Raw genomic sequence first — 7,491 nt, forward strand, 5'->3', positions numbered from 1 at the left:
TGTGGATCAAAAATACATATGTAAAACTTTTTCTGTATTTAGATTTTATTTACATGTATATGAAACGGAACACATTTGTGTGTGCATTGAAAAACACAAGTGTGGATCCGGAAATACAAATGTGAATCCTTTTGCGGATCATGAAATGCAAGTTTGAATCCTTCTGTGTGCATGTGTGTATTATGAGACTGTTCTGAGCCCATATTCCTCAGGCAGTGTGTACCGGGGACAGGAGACCCCCCTTGATGAGAAACTCTAAGAAATGATCGGGGAATCCCTCCGGAGTGGAGTCATGACGACTGGATCTGAATTATATTTTTGTATTTGGTGGTTTGTGTCCCAGCTGTCGGTCAGCTGTGCGCAGCGTCTCCGCTGCAGCCTGTGCATCTCAACCCTTTTGCGTTTCGACTCCTGAACCAGTCACAATAAAGTGCTCTTCAAAAATGTTGACGAGTAAGTTTAACAAAGTGTGGTTATGTTTTTGTTAACCACCACATAGTTTTTGTACAAAATTATCTTTTGGTTCATTTTTTCCAATGACAGCTCAGTAACATTAGTAGTATTGTCTCCTACAACTTGATGAAATATGTCGGATTGGAAAGTGGATCTGGAACATTTTCTGACTTAAGGAAATAAATAAAGAGGACTCAAGTCCAAAAGTCATGGGACTTACCTCTACGAGTCAACAGCGTACTTTTTTGAAAAATATATGGTTACCAGTGGTGGCATGAAACTAGGTACATTTACTCAACTACAATTTTAAATAAAATCTCCACTACTTTTATTTGACACATTTACAGTAGTTACTTTGATAATGCATTATAGTCCGGGAGCCAAAGCCTGATTTTTGGATGAACCTTGTTTCGTCTGATAAAGTTTTTTTTCCTGCTGTTTCTTGTAGCTTGGAGGTACCTCTTCAAAATACAGGAGGGTGCCCGGTGATATCCCTTGAGCATTTTTCGCATATTGACCCCTTCATGGCCAAAATGCCAAAATCCCAGAAAAATAAGGATTTATGAGATTTCATGCAAAATACTAAATCAAATGCGCCCAATTTACTTTCTCCAACAATGTTTATTCAATAGAAGTAAATGAGGGTGCCCACTGATACTCTTTTAGCATTTTCCAATATTAACCCCTTCATGCCCAAAATGCCAAAATCCCAGAAAAACAAGGATTTATGAGATTTCATGCAATAATATTGAAAAATATTCAAATCAAATTGATCACATTTGCCTTCCCCAATGTTTACATTCATACAGTGCATTGTATTCTAAATTATTTAATATTAACCCTTTCAAACTGACCCAACAAAACATACTTTTGTAGTGCAGTGAATTCTTCAAAGACAATGCAAACAACTTATCTCTTTTGCTCACGCAACTGTGTGGCGTTTATTACCAACAACAAACAGGAAAGGCAAGCAGATTGTTGCTCATTATCATATAGAAATGACACATTACAAATATTGCTGATGATCATCTAGTCTTAGGATCTTGAGCATTCCACCCTGAAACATGCACAGAACATTGTGCATGGCAAACCATGCACTTTACAAGAGTTGCAAGGGGTCTCACTCTTGCAGCCACACCTGATCATCTCCAAAAATGTAGTTTGGGACAAGTTTGGCATCTTCTGGTAGATGGGTTGGGATCAGTGACCTGTTACACGTATCTTTCTTCCATCCAAATTCCTCTGGGTTCAGTGCTAGAAGCAGGTTTACATTGAGATGTTGCCACAACATTGCCTGAAAGTGGGCCCTCTTAACATTCTCAATGAAGGCTTCATTTGTTGGTGGTAGAGCAGCAAGGTTTGGAGCAGACATACAGTATGTCCTTTTCCATTCTTTTCCCCCCAGACAAGTAGCCTTGTGTGTGACATGTCAGTGCTCTCCTTTATGCCATAACAGGCTGAGATGAAGGCAGTGGCTTGGTCGAGGACTTGCTGGAATGGTGCATCCATGTTGCCAATGGCTGATAATTCGTACCCAGCTTTCAGGAAGTTGATGACAGAGCCTTTTCCAACCCATAGTAAGACGCTACAGTGTCACATCCCGATATGGCATGAGCTGGTAAAAGGTTCTCGACAATTTCTGAATGCTTGGACAGTGTCACCTTGATGTCCACTATTGCTCTTTCCTTCGATGGGATTCCATGATGAGTGGTACATCCAGTCCTGCCTGATGGTAATGGTGAACACACACACATCTGTGTCATCAGAAAACCACAGAGATTGGATGGGCTTCTCCAGCACACGCCAGGACTTGTTGGACAATGATGGTTTCAGCTTCTTCCTGCTGATTTTCTAGCTCATATCGGCTCCTTCTTTCTTCCATAATGAGCTCGATCCCCTCTCACCTCCAACTTGTGTTTGTTTGTGCCCCGTAGATGGAAAAGCCTGTCTTCGGTCAGTTCCTTAAATAGTAATAGGTTGAGCTGTTTCTTGTTTTCAATGGATGACAAGAAAACCTTCTGGGCTGGTAGCTTAGTTGATAGGAGGAGATGATGTTTCCTATTGACCACTGTCTCCCTGACATCTCTGGTGACAGACTTGATACTGTAATCATAGTAGGCTATCTGTCAAAGATGAGGTAGACGTCACTCTCTGACAGGTATGAAATCAGCCGTGTTTTAAAACCTCTTAAGCCCCACGGACCCGGTTCCGGGGCCGAAATCGCGTCATTTGCAGGAAACAAGGTCTAAGGAACCTTAATATTTAATAAACTATGAATATTTTATATCCATATAACGGGAAAAAACTCATTTAACTGATCTGAGAGCACTCTCATAATAACGTAACACTATCAGAGACTGGATATATTCGAGGAGGGGAAATTAGGGAAATGAGAAAGGGCCCTGGTCCCTTCTCTGGCAGCGAGCACACAGAAGAGCATCAACAGTAAACACACACACCCTTATAGTCCAGCAGCAAGTCCTCAAAAAAGGGTTTTAGTTTTCGAGATAGCCCTAGCCGAGGTAGAACAAATGACAACGATGATTTTTCTTATCTTTAGGGTCTCCCATTAATGAAATTGATTATTGTCACATTTTATTTTGGGGGAAAAAAGGTTTTTTTGGTTGTTCTTTAGAACTACCCCAATTGACCTTTCGCAAAGCCACGCCCCCCCTTGGTTACTGTTGCTAGTCCGACAAGCTGAGAGCCAGATGCGTTAAACAAAGCCATAATGGAGGGTCTCCATAACGTCGGAGTCGCCTTAACAGACTCATTTTGGAGCAATAACGCAGCAATATCCTCCAGGTCCCGACAAAAGGAGCTACAATACGCTATGGAGGGTTATATCCACAGTATAAACATTAGAAAACAGGGAGGCACAAAATCAATAGAGGCACTTGCATACAGGTCGCAGGGCAAGAGTGAAAAACCACATGAGCTGTATGTCAAATTCGACGGAATTATTATTATTATTTTTGGAATAAAACAATACAATCACAAGAGGCATTAAATGTTGTAGTTTGTCTAAAGTTAACTACCGTTTCCTTGGTGGCTTTCTGCATCCACCTTGTTGTTCCTTTGTGGGGGTCGGGGTGCCCACTTGTGCAGCAGGATTAGGGAAGTCGGCAGTAGGCTTTCCATTAACAAAATGCTACAAAGATTAAAGCAAAATATGAATGAATGATTGCCTGTTGGCTTTCTTGTTTGTACTTTGACCACAGGTAGACTAATAACGGAGCTCAGCTGTTCAGACATTATTATGCATCAAGTGATATACTAGTGTGCATCCAGACTCGGTGAGGATACTATCGATACTGACTCAGCAATCACTGTAAGTTATATTCTTGTTTAAATAGACTTCTCTGTTTCATTTATTCTACTCTGTATAATTGTTCTGTAGTTATTGTAGCTAAAACGGCGATTTCTGAGAGATTTTAACTCAGATCTGCTCTAGTCCAGCAGCTGTAACTCAGGTCTCAGTGAGTCACGCCCCTCAACTGTGCATTCCAAGAGGTTGGAAGACTCTGCTGATTGCGTGAAGTGCATAACGCTTCCCAGCTGAAAAACATTTTAAATAGCGCATTTCAAATCAGAATAACTGAGTGTGCATCCAGACTCGGTGAGGATACTATCGATACTGACTCAGCAATCACTGTAAGTTATATTCTTGTTTAAATAGACTTCTCTGTTTCATTTATTCTACTCTGTATAATTGTTCTGTAGTTATTGTAGCTAAAACGGCGATTTCTGAGAGATTTTAAAATCTCAGATCTGCTCTAGTCCAGCAGCTGTAACTCAGGTCTCAGTGAGTCACGCCCCTCAAGTGTGCATTCCAAGAGGTTGGAAGACTCTGCTGATTGCGTGAAGTGCATAACGCTTCCCAGCTGAAAAACATTTTAAATAGCGCATTTCAAATCAGAATAACTGAGTGTGCATCCAGACTCGGTGAGGATACTATCGATACTGACTCAGCAATCACTGTAAGTTATATTCTTGTTTAAATAGACTTCTCTGTTTCATTTATTCTACTCTGTATAATTGTTCTGTAGTTATTGTAGCTAAAACGGCGATTTCTGAGAGATTTTAAAATCTCAGATCTGCTCTAGTCCAGCAGCTGTAACTCAGGTCTCAGTGAGTCACGCCCCTCAAGTGTGCATTCCAAGAGGTTGGAAGACTCTGCTGATTGCGTGAAGTGCATAACGCTTCCCAGCTGAAAAACATTTTAAATAGCGCATTTCAAATCAGAATAACTGAGTGTGCATCCAGACTCGGTGAGGATACTATCGATACTGACTCAGCAATCACTGTAAGTTATATTCTTGTTTAAATAGACTTCTCTGTTTCATTTATTCTACTCTGTATAATTGTTCTGTAGTTATTGTAGCTAAAACGGCGATTTCTGAGAGATTTTAAAATCTCAGATCTGCTCTAGTCCAGCAGCTGTAACTCAGGTCTCAGTGAGTCACGCCCCTCAAGTGTGCATTCCAAGAGGTTGGAAGACTCTGCTGATTGCGTGAAGTGCATAACGCTTCCCAGCTGAAAAACATTTTAAATAGCGCATTTCAAATCAGAATAACTGAGTGTGCATCCAGACTCGGTGAGGATACTATCGATACTGACTCAGCAATCACTGTAAGTTATATTCTTGTTTAAATAGACTTCTCTGTTTCATTTATTCTACTCTGTATAATTGTTCTGTAGTTATTGTAGCTAAAACGGCGATTTCTGAGAGATTTTAAAATCTCAGATCTGCTCTAGTCCAGCAGCTGTAACTCAGGTCTCAGTGAGTCACGCCCCTCAAGTGTGCATTCCAAGAGGTTGGAAGACTCTGCTGATTGCGTGAAGTGCATAACGCTTCCCAGCTGAAAAACATTTTAAATAGCGCATTTCAAATCAGAATAACTGAGTGTGCATCCAGACTCGGTGAGGATACTATCGATACTGACTCAGCAATCACTGTAAGTTATATTCTTGTTTAAATAGACTTCTCTGTTTCATTTATTCTACTCTGTATAATTGTTCTGTAGTTATTGTAGCTAAAACGGCGATTTCTGAGAGATTTTAAAATCTCAGATCTGCTCTAGTCCAGCAGCTGTAACTCAGGTCTCAGTGAGTCACGCCCCTCAAGTGTGCATTCCAAGAGGTTGGAAGACTCTGCTGATTGCGTGAAGTGCATAACGCTTCCCAGCTGAAAAACATTTTAAATAGCGCATTTCAAATCAGAATAACTGAGTGTGCATCCAGACTCGGTGAGGATACTATCGATACTGACTCAGCAATCACTGTAAGTTATATTCTTGTTTAAATAGACTTCTCTGTTTCATTTATTCTACTCTGTATAATTGTTCTGTAGTTATTGTAGCTAAAACGGCGATTTCTGAGAGATTTTAAAATCTCAGATCTGCTCTAGTCCAGCAGCTGTAACTCAGGTCTCAGTGAGTCACGCCCCTCAAGTGTGCATTCCAAGAGGTTGGAAGACTCTGCTGATTGCGTGAAGTGCATAACGCTTCCCAGCTGAAAAACATTTTAAATAGCGCATTTCAAATCAGAATAACTGAGTGTGCATCCAGACTCGGTGAGGATACTATCGATACTGACTCAGCAATCACTGTAAGTTATATTCTTGTTTAAATAGACTTCTCTGTTTCATTTATTCTACTCTGTATAATTGTTCTGTAGTTATTGTAGCTAAAACGGCGATTTCTGAGAGATTTTAAAATCTCAGATCTGCTCTAGTCCAGCAGCTGTAACTCAGGTCTCAGTGAGTCACGCCCCTCAAGTGTGCATTCCAAGAGGTTGGAAGACTCTGCTGATTGCGTGAAGTGCATAACGCTTCCCAGCTGAAAAACATTTTAAATAGCGCATTTCAAATCAGAATAACTGAGTGTGCATCCAGACTCGGTGAGGATACTATCGATACTGACTCAGCAATCACTGTAAGTTATATTCTTGTTTAAATAGACTTCTCTGTTTCATTTATTCTACTCTGTATAATTGTTCTGTAGTTATTGTAGCTAAAACGGCGATTTCTGAGAGATTTTAAAATCTCAGATCTGCTCTAGTCCAGCAGCTGTAACTCAGGTCTCAGTGAGTCACGCCCCTCAAGTGTGCATTCCAAGAGGTTGGAAGACTCTGCTGATTGCGTGAAGTGCATAACGCTTCCCAGCTGAAAAACATTTTAAATAGCGCATTTCAAATCAGAATAACTGAGTGTGCATCCAGACTCGGTGAGGATACTATCGATACTGACTCAGCAATCACTGTAAGTTATATTCTTGTTTAAATAGACTTCTCTGTTTCATTTATTCTACTCTGTATAATTGTTCTGTAGTTATTGTAGCTAAAACGGCGATTTCTGAGAGATTTTAAAATCTCAGATCTGCTCTAGTCCAGCAGCTGTAACTCAGGTCTCAGTGAGTCACGCCCCTCAAGTGTGCATTCCAAGAGGTTGGAAGACTCTGCTGATTGCGTGAAGTGCATAACGCTTCCCAGCTGAAAAACATTTTAAATAGCGCATTTCAAATCAGAATAACTGAGTGTGCATCCAGACTCGGTGAGGATACTATCGATACTGACTCAGCAATCACTGTAAGTTATATTCTTGTTTAAATAGACTTCTCTGTTTCATTTATTCTACTCTGTATAATTGTTCTGTAGTTATTGTAGCTAAAACGGCGATTTCTGAGAGATTTTAAAATCTCAGATCTGCTCTAGTCCAGCAGCTGTAACTCAGGTCTCAGTGAGTCACGCCCCTCAAGTGTGCATTCCAAGAGGTTGGAAGACTCTGCTGATTGCGTGAAGTGCATAACGCTTCCCAGCTGAAAAACATTTTAAATAGCGCATTTCAAATCAGAATAACTGAGTGTGCATCCAGACTCGGTGAGGATACTATCGATACTGACTCAGCAATCACTGTAAGTTATATTCTTGTTTAAATAGACTTCTCTGTTTCATTTATTCTACTCTGTATAATTGTTCTGTAGTTATTGTAGCTAAAACGGCGATTTCTGAGAGATTTTAAAATCTCAGATCTGCTCT

The sequence above is a fragment of the Notothenia rossii genome, assembly GCF_949606895.1.
Source record: "Notothenia rossii genome assembly, chromosome: 11".
NCBI lineage: Eukaryota > Metazoa > Chordata > Actinopteri > Perciformes > Nototheniidae > Notothenia > Notothenia rossii.